The sequence below is a fragment of the Vitis vinifera genome, chromosome 14 (genome assembly GCF_030704535.1).
Source record: "Vitis vinifera cultivar Pinot Noir 40024 chromosome 14, ASM3070453v1".
Classification (NCBI taxonomy): domain Eukaryota; kingdom Viridiplantae; phylum Streptophyta; class Magnoliopsida; order Vitales; family Vitaceae; genus Vitis; species Vitis vinifera.
In genome coordinates this window covers 20,515,534-20,528,886 of record NC_081818.1, presented here as the reverse complement: position 1 = coordinate 20,528,886, position 13,353 = coordinate 20,515,534, and positions in this window count along the sequence as shown.

Here is a 13,353-nt window from a genome sequence, read left to right as displayed (position 1 = left end):
ACTTCCTTACGAGGTGGAAGACTTCTTGCAAGTGGAGGGCATGTTCCCCTTGGGTTTTGCTTTTAACCACGATATCATCGATGTACACTTCCATTGTGGGGCCGACTAGAGGTTTGAAGATTTTCGTCATCAGTCTCTAATAGGTGGCGCAAGCGTTTTTGAGTCCGAATGGCATAACTTTGTGGCAATAAAGCCCATGCGGCGTTATGAAGGCTGTCTTTTCTTCGTCGGCCAGGGCCATGGGGATTTGGTGGTATCCGAAGAAGGCATCCAAGAAGGAGAGCATTCCTTGTCCGGCGGTGGAGTCTACAATTTGGTCTATCCGCGGTAGAGGGAAACTGTCTTTTGGGTATGCATTATTGAGGTTGGTGTAATTGACGCACACCCACCACTTGCCTTCCTTTTTGGGGACCACTACCACATTTGCCAACCAGTCAGGATATTCCACATCTCTAATGAATCCGGCTTCCAGCAATTTGTCAATCTCATCCCTGATAATCTTTTGCCTGTCTGGGTGGAAACGTTTGATCTTCTGTCGGACGGGTCTTACTGTTGGCAAGATGTTAAGCCTATGAGAGACGATAGAGGGGTGAATTCCCTTCATATCAGAATGCGCCCATGCAAAAACGTCATGGCTTTGTTGGAGAGCATCTTGGATGTTTTTGGCTTCTTCCAGTGTCAAAAGGGAACTGATATGTGTGAGGTGAGTACTTTCTTCCGATATCTGGATCGTCCGCAAGGGATCCGCTGTCGGGGGATCTTTGTCCGTAGGACTCAGTAATTGCTATTGGTCAAGTGCGTGGGTGGGCTCAGGAAGGGGTTTATCCTCCTGGCTGGTCCCTACTTCTCGCGCTATCTGATAGCATTGGCGAGCGGCTAACTGGCTGTCGTATAGGTCGATTTGCCCGTCCTCAGTGAGAAAGCTTACCATTTGATGGTACGTAGAGGGGATGACTTTCATGTAGTGCAGCCATGTGCACCCCAAGATAGCATTGAAGGGTGATAAATCTTGTAGCACAGAAAATTGTACGTTGAGAGTGACTGAGCTTGCTTGGACCGGCAGCACAATATCTTCCTAGGAAGTAGTTGCTGCTCCGTTGAATCCGGACAAGATTCGCCCAGGGTTTTCGAGGCCGGATAGATCGCGTCCCATGTGGCTGATTACCGATGCTTGTAAAAGATCGGCCGAGCTACCCGGGTCAATTAGGATGCGTCTCACGTCGAAGTCCCTCATCCCCAGGGATAGGATGAGGGCGTCGCGGTGAGGTTGTAATATCCGTGTGGGGTTTATTGGGGGGAAAACGATTGTCCCATCTATGGGCTGAGGGCCCTGATTACTACCAAAAAGTGCTATTTTGTAGACCTAATTATAATGGTTTTAAGCACCTTTGAGTAGTAATCATATTCATTTAACCCAATTAATTCATTAAGGTCCTTAGTAATTGGTTTTAACCATTTTGTGGCAAGTTTACATGTTTTTATCAGCTTATGAATCAATTCAAGCATGCCAAATGATGGAGGAGCTACTTGGACAAGTTATGGCAAAGCTTTTGGAAGCTCAAATTCATGAAGAACCAAGCTTTGGAGCTTCATAGCCCTTTGCCAAAGTCGTTCAAAGTATGCAAGGAAAGAACAATGGAAAAGTGGAAAAGCAAGCAAAGTGAAGAGAAGCAAAGAGGACAGCAGCTGTAGTCTTCTTTCGCACTTTTGGAGCACTTCCCGAAGTCCATTTTTTACATGCTATATACCATTTCAAAGCTCTGGAAGTCAAGAATCCAACGCTTCAAACCGTGCATGATTTGGAGTTGAAATGAGGAAGATATGGCCTTCGGAAACCAACTGCTCCAGGTTATGCGAAATTCGCATAACACCTTCAAAATTCACATAACCCATGCGTGTTGCGAATTTTGTTCTGCTTTTGCCGACTCCACTTTAGATATTTTCCTTTGTATTTTGTGATGTAATTTCCTTTCTTATCCTTGTAACTAACCAATCACAAGCTTTTGCTTTTGTAAAGACTATATAAGGGGTGGAAATCACCTCTTGAATATAAAGACGCATATATACAGACGGAGCCTTGCTCTGTTTTTCTCTCTTCTCCTGTTCTTCCCCATTTCTATTTTCTTAGTAGCCAAACAGCCTCTGAGGGCTTTTCCTCAGATGATGATTGGCTAAAACTTTTAGTTTCTCAAAGTATGGATGTTATGTGATGGCTTGGATGCAATCCCATGGAAATTTCTCGCACCCGGAAGGTAAGGTAGTCGTTTTTCATTAAAGGTTCATTAATGCAAAGTTTGGTTTTTATTTCCTTTGGACAACTTCCAACGGCCAATACTTGATAAGCTTTTGGATTTCTATCCATTAGTTATCTCCTACGAGCTATTGGAAGGTGAGGTTTTCAATTCCAAGTTTTGCATTAATCTGTTAGAACCAATTTCAATGGCCATTGAAAGGGGAGTTTATCACTTGGAATGACTTTGAGTTGCCAATATTTGGTAAGCTTTTGGCTTTAGACCATAAGTTATCTCTTACGAGCCATTCAAAGGAAGTCTAAGGTGAATAACCATTGATGAAATTCACTACCATCTGTTTTGCCATTTTAAAGGATTAAAACTTGATTTGCTAAACCCATATCGGTTCAGGAAGCAAGCATCACCATAGTTGCAACCCCAACTCGAGGAGCCTATCCTAAGATTTCCAATTTGCATAATAGCCAGAGCATAGCTATCCTATCTTTGAGAAACTTGTTTTTACACCCTTTCATTTTAGTCTTTAATGTTAGCTTAGATTAGTTTAAATCTTTCTAAAACATTTACATCTTCTTTTAAAGCTAACATCCATAAGAAAATCACTTATTTTCCTAATTTGAATATCACTAGTGTTTGCGAAAACCCTTCCCAGTGAACGATCCTAGAACCACTATGCTATAGTAGCTTGGCTACTTTAGTAATAGTATCTAAGGTATAAATTTTGTTGATACGCCTTTAAAGCTAAGCTACCATGAGTCGAATCAGGCCCCCACCAACTATCCCAGGCCGTATGGAGTTGACGCGCTCACGTACCGATGCTGCCTGCAACAGCCTCATTCTCTTTCGTTTGAAGTTGTACTCCTCATCCAGTGGTCCTCCATGGATATAGTTTATAATGGCTTTGGGGGCGGCTGAGATCCTAGGGGTTCTTGAGTTGTGATTTCGGGAAGTGTCTCTAACTCTGGCGTTTGAGCGGAGGTATTGCTTCAAATGTCCCGCCTGTATGAGTTTTTCCACCAAATAATGGAGGCTCCTGCATGTCTCCGTAGTGTGACCGTGTTCCTTATGGTAGGCACACTTCTTACTATGATCCCTTTGGGCTGGGTTTGCTCTGAGGGGTCCGGGCCACCTGAAGTCGGACAGGTCTTGGATCATAGAGAGGAACTTCTTGTAGGATATGGAAAGGGGTGTGAGGGATGGCCGTTCTGGGCGGCTTTGTTCTTCCTGCCTTCGGCCGGACGGCCTTGGCCGGTCCGGAAGTTTGGAACTTCTTTCCGCACCACTTCTGGATGTTTGACCGGCAACCAAGATTTGCTGGGTGGCTGCGCGCACGTCGTCCTCCAGCATTGAGTATTTGCTCGCGCGCCGGAACAAGTCGTCCATCGTCTTAGGAGACTTCTTAGCGAACGATTCGAAGAATGGGGTACCTGGACAAATGTTTCATTTGAAGATCTAAAGGACAGCATCCATGCTGTAAGCCTCTACTTGTAAGATGGCCTGACCAAACCGCTTCACAAACTCTCTTAAAGACTCATTCTCCTGCATTTTTATATTTTGCAGAGTGTTGATGTTCTGTTTATGCCGAGCGAAGTATAAGTATTATCCCACAAAAGCTTCCGATAGGTCCTTGAAATTATCAACAGAGTTGGGGGGTAGGCGGTGAAACCATGAGAGAGCCTGCCCTTGTAGGTTGGCGGGGAATACTTTGCATAGCAGCGCGTCGTTTCCTATATCGAGAGTCATGAGCTGTCGATAATGCATGATATGGTCGAAGGGGTCGTTGGACCCATCGTACGTGGAAAATTTAGGCACGAGAAATCCCCTTGGGGGGTCGTAATGAATAATATGTGGGCAAAAAGGCGTGGAGAGCGTGTCATCCAGCTTTTTGCTGATGGAGCCAGTGGGTGGCTCGTTTGGGGGGTTTCTCCCAGCTTGTTGTACTGCTTGGTACGAGATGACGTTCTGCACCATGGGTGTGACCAGGGGATCAGGGTGCGTTCCCCAGGTTATGGCTACTGGCGGCCTTGTCTTCCCAGGTTCCTGTGGGCCTAGCCTCGTGCGCATTGCGTCCGACAACTGGGGTCTTTTATCGCGTTGTCTCTTTGATGAGAGACGAGTAGAGTCTGAGCTTTCCTCCTAGGGGGCTTGGTGCATGGGCGTGTGCCGTTCTTGTGGTCTAACATTGCCCGTCTCGGGGATGACCCCCACAGTCTCAGGGTATATTGACTCTGGGTCAGGCCTTGAGTTTGCTCCTTGGCCTCTTAAGCGTTGACCACGAGAAGGTCCCGTCGATGAAGCTTGGATACGTAACACAACATTTTCTTCTCTCAGTCTCACTGTTTCCTAGAAGAGAGCCTGCATTTGTCGCTCGCTCTCCAACTGTCTCCTTTCGATGGCTTCGCGCCATTCGAAATAATCTTCGTCTCCCCTAACCGACAAGCGGCTTCTGGAAGGTGTAGACATCTTTGCTGTCGACAAAATCAGAGAGTTCCCATAGACGGCGCCAATGTTGATACCTCATGTCCCAGGGATCCCTGCTGCTGCCAAGTGGATGCGTGCTATCAACCAAGAAGGAGTTCTGGCTCAGTCGATCCTGCAAAAGATGTTCGGACAGGATGTCCAGACACACCCTCCGATGGTTTTGTTAGTCATGGCTTAAGAGATCAAACTATTGGCTTTTTTAGGGTCTTAGGCTTACCTTCTTTCTTGTGTGAAGGCCCTTTTATATAATGTCAGAAGCTCTGCTCTCCTCTGTAATGGTGGGAAGACTTTTTAGCTTGTCATGATGTCCTCAAGATGGTGGCAGGGTCATCATCACCCTGTAGGCGGCTGTCAGAGATCGTGGGAGGTGACTTGCCATCACTCCTGTTCTTTCGCTCTGCAGGCGGTGGAACGTGGGCTGTGGCAGGCTGTCAGGGATGACTCAGCAAGGCTTGCTCGTTACAGTCAATGATCCGGACAATAGGTACTGATAGGATAGAGCATCGCCCGAGTATGATATTTGAGATTGCCATATGCCCCCCTTGGGGAACCCGAATAGATGTGCGCGCCACATGTCCTCTTGGGGGGTACGGATAGAGTTGATCCGGACAGCACTGCATGCCACGTGTCATCGGGGGGGGGGGGGGGGGGGGGGGGGGATCTCTACAGGGGTCTGATGAGATATTTGAGAGGAGAATGACGGAGATGAATTAAGATGAAAGAAGTCTTATTTCTGATGGTGACGAGTTTTGACTAAGTAAATTTGGCTAAAAAAATATCAGAGTTTTGACTATGGGGATTGCGTGTAGTGCCCAAAATATTGCTCATGATTGGAAATTAACGCCAAGTGGAATCCACGTATTCATCTGTCTTCTATGGCATAGTTACATAACAGTAGTGAGGACTCTTGAATGTGTAGTTCGATCATAACCCAGAGAAAATATGAACGGGGTTCAAGAAGGCGCCAAAGTCTATATATTGTATTGATCAGACTTTGACAAGACAATTAGGGCATTTATAAATTTAAAGAAAATACAAGTATTTGCTAGAATTTCATTAGATTAGGGCGGCTAACAAGGTCTCTATGCCCGAAATCTGCACTTGATAGGTGGGGGAGTCGGCCACCTACATCTTTCGGGCAGCTATGAGGGGGTCGGTCACTTACGTCTCCCGGATAATTTCCAAACTTTTGAACCTTATTCCTTGATCGGACAGCATGATTGAGCATCAACAGTCAAAGTTAGTCACAATTGTCTGGTGCATTGACTTGTATTAAAGTACAAGGCGCCTACAACTGACCTCCAACTCCTCCACAAGGGGTGATTATTGCGTATAAAAACTGGGATGATGATCACATCTTTTACTTAATTTCAATATTAAAATTACCTTACAATTAAGTAATTATGTCTATGTTCAATTTTCCCATGTTTTTTTTTTAAGTCTTTTATGTTTACGATTATACTTCGCAAATAAAGAAGATCTCAAAATCCTTCTCTAACATTCTATATATGAAGAGAATTTGCAAGGAATTATCAAGTATCTATATGATCAATAAAATGTTTTGAGGTGTTTAAAGGGGTTAAATATGTTCAATTGATGTAAAACAAATTTTGTTAAATTCTTCACTTTTCAAACTTAAATCTAACTAAATTCTAGAAACTTTGGAGATTGTTTGTCTAAGAAACTATATAGAGAAAGACGAGGGAAGTTCCAATGCACCACAAAGGGCCTCACCACCTACAACCACCATTTTGGTATCAAAACTCACGTGATTGCATGAGAGCTATTTTAATTGTTTTAAAATGAAGGAATGGGTTGGGCCAAAGTGGGTGACTAATTTCAACCAATCTTGAGCCCTTGAGTTTGGGAAAAACCTCTAGGAATAAGTAACTTAAGGCTTGCTTAGGAAAGACATAAAAGAGGAAATGAGCAACTATTAAGTGGGTTCAAATCTTTTGCCTTAAGGGTGAGTTCTTGCACATTCTTCCTTAGTTCTTATCGTCAACCTTAGGAAGATGGGATCTTGGATAAATTTTTATTTTTAGGTTATTTATTTATTTTTTATTTTCTTGTTGTTGCTTTCGTTTATTTTATTTATCTTGAATTGGTTTTTATTTAATGCATAATTAATTTTTTTAACATCACTGATCATTGTTAGGAATTTGAGGCTAATCCAACCTATGATAATCACCCTAGAGGGGGGGAGGGGGGGGGGGGGGTGAATAGGGTGATGGTCTCTTTTTCAAATTTAAACTAAGCCAAAGTAAGAGACAATTTATATGCAAGTATATTATAAGCAAAATAAAGACAATTGCATATAAATTAAAAGAGTAGGGAAGAGAGAATGCAAACACAAGAGTTAATAGTGGTTCGACGCAACCCGACCTACATCCACTCTCCTCAACCTCCTAATCGAGTGAGGGTTCCACTAGCTTGAAGCTTCAACCAAGCTTCCAATCTTCTTACAATTGGATTATGGTTCCAATTCACCCTCTTGGACTTTTGGCTCCAAGCACCCTTTACAATTCTCAAGAGATATCCCACTCTTGAAACTTCCTCTCAAGGTTTACAAATAATTGATCTCACAAAATCCTAGTATAAGCTTTAAGCTCAAATGATACAAGAAAAACTAGGATTGAATGGTGCACTAAAGATATGCAAGTTATGAAACAATGGTGCACTTAAAAACACTCTTCCAAGGCTTAAATATAATCAAGAATGATTTGGGAAGGTTAAGCTTATGAAACAATGAACATTGGAGCCTTTTTATAGAAGAGAAAATCCAAACTAGCCGTTTGGGGGTTCATCCGATCGAACTATGGGTCGACCGGTTGACTAGCCGTTAGCATTAAATGTTTGGCAAGTGACCGTTGGGTCTCAGCCGGACCTCGATCGGTCTTCGACCGGGCCTCGATCGGGAAGAGAATTACCTCAATCGGGAAGAGAAGGCCATTGGGAGAGAGAAAAACTTTTTGGCCTCCTCGACGAGTACTCGACTGGACGAGCACAACTGGTTGACCGGTTCCTCGACTGGTTGAACCGGTTGAGCCATTTTTTGGCTCAACACCCAACGTTTTTCAACTTAAAACCTTTTAACACAAGTTTGAAATTTATTTAACACAAGGTTTTAGTTGAAAACATGAAATCATCCAATTTTAAATATATTTAAAACATTATTACTCTTGGATGATTTTGGTGCATAAATAAAGAATGAAATGCATGAAAGTCCTAGTGCACCAACAACCTTACAAAGAGATCTTAAGAAGCTTTGGTCTTGAAAAAACTCTTCTCTTTGAGGTGGTTTTCTTCTTCATGATTTCTCATTGGCTTGATTTGTCTTTGGATTGTCACTTTGGAAGTCGTCTTGCCTAATCACACTTGAAATATGATCATTAGTTCTAAACCTTGTTTTGTTATCATCAAAATCAAGATTAACCAAACCTTGGTTTCACAATCATTATAATTTCATATTTGATTTAATGTCTTTGCATTCAATTTCTTGCTTTTTATTTTACTTTTTCAAGTTAATTTCCATTCAATATCTATTGAGTAGTTATTCAGGTTAGGGAAAGGGTGCTCTAGGACTTTCCTTTCTTCCATTGGAATGACTATGCTCATAATGCATTCATAATTCAAAGTAACTTGTTAATTGATTCCTTCTTATTTGCTAGAAAGCATCATATCTCATTATTTGACAAATGGCGATTATAGGGTCTCAATGGGTATCTCAAATACTTAATGGGAAAGTCATTTTGAACAAATAGATGAGATGTTAAGCTCAATGAGGCCATCCAATTTGACAATTGGGGATTATAGGGGTAATGAGTATTCTAAACACTTAATGGGAAATTCATTTTGACTTATGATGACCTTTCTTAAGCCCATGTAGTATTCCTAATCTACCTCTTATGAGATACTATATAGTGGACTAAAAAATGAGGAAGACGAGGACCACCTCCCCTCTTTAAAATGATTCTCTCCTTACATATTCTTGTTCATTCTCTTTGCTTAAAGTTTAACTTGATCATTGGTGGGGAATTTTTGAGGTCTCCTTGGATCTTTCTTGTGTGATAGGTTATCCTTAGCAACTGAGTAGAACAATATTAGAGTGGAGCTTCGATAAGCACACTAATGTCCAAATCAACCTAATCAAAGTTATCATAGTACTCAATAGTAAAAACCGCCTAGGAGAAAAAGGTTTGTACAATATGTAAGTGATCAAAGAACATAAGTTCAAGCAACATCCAATGTCTAAACTCAAAAAAAGTAGCTACACTAATAGATGATTGATAAACATAAGTTATCATGTAGTATTTGAACTCAAACAAATAATAGTTGCATCAATAGTGAACAAAGAATAGAAGTTCAAGTAGCATTCAATGTCCAAACTTGGCAAACAATAAATATTTCGATAATTGGCATCATCTATGAGAAACTAGATAGGAAAGCCTTAAGTAGCATCATGATGTTGACCACCTATTCTAATCTTAATGTTGAGGAAGAATGATCTTTCGACCCTAGTAACTAAGGAGTAATGATTGGTCTTATCGGCTGAGTTGAAAGCCTAATATGCAAAGAACAATAGACAACTAGAAGAGTTATTTCACATAATTAAGAAGCCATGAAGAGAGAACAAGACACTTCAGACCCAAATGGTTAGCATCCCTCAATCTGGCTCCATGGGGTAAAATGCTACCTAGCATGACTAGCACAAAGCAAACCAAAGGTTGACACGAGCTTAGGTTGGCGTATGCCTAATGGAGTCATGCTACCCACCTTATCATCTAGTTACGTTTGATGCATTGACAATGAGTTGCCTAGTCCTGCACTACTACGGGTAGGAGCTTCAAACACACATGGACATGTAAAAATAAGACATCAAGTGGCTTAGTTAGGATAAGACCTTCAAAATGCCCTTAGACACATGAAGATAAGGCCTCAAGTGACTCAATCATGGTATGAGCTTTAAATGCCCCATGCACCATAAAGATAAGGCATCAAGTGATCTAATTTGGGTAGGAGCTTCAAAATGCCCCATGCACCATAAAGATAAGGCATCAAGTGATCTAATTTGGGTAGGAGCTTCAAAATGCCCCTTGAACACATAAAGATAAGGCCTCAATTGGCCTAGTCTAACTAAAAGCTTCAAACACCCCGGATAAGTAAAGATACAACCTCAAGTGGCCTAGTTTAGGTAGGAGCTTTAAAAAACTCTCCCAAACACGTAAAGATAAGGCCGCTAATTAGCCTCATAATAGTCGGGTAAGAGCCTAAGAGGTTTGTCACGACAACTTAATTCTAAAGGCCTCTAATCATCCTAATAGCTAAACAAGAGCTTAAGAGCTCCTTGGCAACTTAATGCCCAATGTATAAACATGCAAAGTATTAGGGGTGTGAAAGGAAAGAAAATTATTCAAAACAAATTTTCCCTCCCATGGCTACGTCAATGTGGGCGCTATGTGGAAAAAGAGAGGGACAGTCGAGAATACCAACCACCTTGGTCTTCTAGACAATTTCCGGAATGCAAATCGTATGCCTTGATCGGGTATCATGATCAGGTATGACCATTAGAAGTTGGCCATCATTGCTTGGTGCATTGACTTGTAAAGATGATAAGGTAAACACAACTAACCTCCAACTCTTCCTGATAGGGCAACGAAACTAGCACTTTGAGTATAGGTGCCCCCTTACAGGAACTATCAACCATCTCACTATGTTATGGAATTGCTCATCCAGCCAGAATGTGTCACTTGTCCTATGTGATTGACCTAAACAATATTCTTAATTTACCTCTTCAAAGATGCTATATAAAGGATAAAAAAGAAAATTAGGAAGAGGGGGCAATCTGCCCCCTCTAAAAGGGTTCTCTCTTTACTTCATTTTCTCATTCCTTCTATTTGTTTGAAGTTTTCACTTCACCGTCGAAATGGGAACTTCTAAGGTTCCCTGGATCTTCCTTCAACAACCAAGTGGAGCAACATAAGAGCCAAGGTTTAGCCAACACCCCAATGTCCAAATCAACCCAACCAAAGTTATCCCACTCAACAACAAAACCACCAAGGAGCAAAGGTTCACCTAATACAAAATTGACTAAAGAACAAAAGTTGGAGTAGCATCTAGTGTCTAAACTCGACAAATAGTGGCTGCATCAATAGTGACCAAAGATCAGAAGCTCTAGCAGCATCCATCATCCAGACTAGACAAAAAGTAATGGCACCAACAGTGACCAAAGAACAGAAGTTCGGACAGCATCTAGTATCCGAATTTAACAAACAATATTTGCACCGACAGTGACCCAAGAATCGAAATTCAAGTAGCATCTAGTGTCTGAACTTGGTAAATAGTAGTAGTTGCACCAACAATGGCCAAAGAAGAGAAGTTTGGGAAGCATCCAGTATCCGAACTTGGTAAATAATAGTTGTATCCGTAGTAACCAAAGGAGTTCGGGCAACATCCAATGTCCAAACCCAATGAACAATAGCTGTTCTAACAATATATTGGTTCTTTCTAACAATTACATCCACTTATGAAATCCCATGACTTGCACTACTTAATAAAAAGACCCCCATAAGGGGGATTTTTGATAATTGTACAGTGAATTTAAAATTATTTTTTTAAAATACAGTACAATGAAAACTATTTCTATATCTACGACACTTTTTGTCATTTCTAAAGGTGTCTCTTGAAATTACATCATTTTTATATAAATGATACACGTTCGAAAAAATTGAATTTACATTGAAGGTGTCTTTTCAAGAGACACCTTCCACAATTTTTATATCAATAATACACGTTAAAAAAATTTGAATTTACATTAAAAGTGTCTCTTCAAAAGACACCTTTTATAATTCTACAAAATTGAATTTATATTAAAAATGTCTTTTAAATAGATATTTTTCACAGTTTTCATATCAGTTGCATAATAAAAAAAATTGAATTTATACTAAAGATGTCTTCTTAAGACACACTTTCTACAATTTTATAAAATTAAATTTATATTAAAGGTGTTTCTTCAAGAGACACCTTCAACAATTCTTGCATCAGTCATTCATTGAAATAATTGAATTTATACAAAAAGTGTATTTTCAAAAGACACATTTCACAATTCCATAAAATTAAATTTATATTGAAAAGTTTTCCTTCAAGAGACACTTTTAGTAGAAATTCAATTTTATGGAATTGTATAGACTCTTTCAATGTAAATTCAATTTTTTTCACTATGTAACTGATATAAAATTATCAAAGATGTCTCTTTTAGAGACACCTTTAGTATTAATTTGATTTTATGGTATTTTGGAAATGACATTTCTTTAGTATAAATTCAATTTTTTTTTAACGTGTATGACTAATCAAAAAAATATGAAAAAATACCTTTTGAAGAGACACCTTTAACATATATTCAATTTTATAGAATTATGAAAGGTGTCTCTGCAAGAGATACCTTTAATGTAAATTCAATTTTTTTTAACATTTATGGTTGATATGAAAAATATAGAAGGTGTCTCTTCAAGAAATACCTTTCAAAGTGATAAAAAGTGTCGTAAATTTGAAATTATTTTTCAAAGTACCATATTTTAAGAATTATTTTTCAAATTATCATTTTTTAAGAATTATTTTTTAAAATAGCCGTACAAGTAAAAAAAAAGCCCCCCTATGGGTACCCAAAATAAGATTCCCTTATCATGGAGTGTAGTGTCGTATTGATATATTTCTTTTTCATATTTAAATATGTTAATCTATTGGGTAAAATGTTTGTAAAAATTGATCGACCATAGATCCACTTGCCAGCTCAACTAATCAAAGTGGATATCTACTTTTCAAACAGTAGAAAAGGTACTAAACTGATCATGGAATGTGCAAATTCTGCTTCCATTGGGGCTCCCCCAACCAATTAGGGAAGTCTTCCAGATTTTCTTTTAACTCCCTTTTAAAGAGTTGTATCCATCTAATTTGGTTTCGTACAATGAATACAAACTGAAGGATTGTTTGAGAATTGAGACACCATTTTTTCTGTATAGACTCCAAGATTTTTCCTTGGTTCACTAAACCTTGTAGATTTGTCATGTGTGTGGGTGCTGTGCTATATATGAATCTTAACTAATGCCTAAGGGTATGAAATAAAACATGACATTGTGATGCGTACCTGGAGGGAAAGATTCCTGGGGTGTTCAGACGTCACCTGTTGGGGAAGTACATGTTTTGGAGGCTTGAATTTGATCTTTGCAGTAGCAAGTCGTTTGATTCAAACCGAGGTCATAACCACATACTCCCTTGGATTCCAGGCACTCACTACATGCTCTACTATCCACATTCAATCTCACCTCAAATCCTTTTCCAATCACTCCTTCAATTAATTGATCCAAATATAAGCTTACAATTTCTTCCACAAGCAATGTTGCAAGAACTGGAACAAACACGCTGACATTGCATGCTCCAGGACCCTGAGGCTGTGGTCCAGCTATGTAGTAACCATCCTCCAGAGGGGTTGATCCATATGATGACGACCGTCCGAGCCACATGCATCGTATTCTCGGACGATGATTTGCCACCGGAGGGCTCAGATCACACTCGTCCGCTCTACATATCTATCTGTTGTTCAGGACGCCGAGTCCCATCTGTCCTT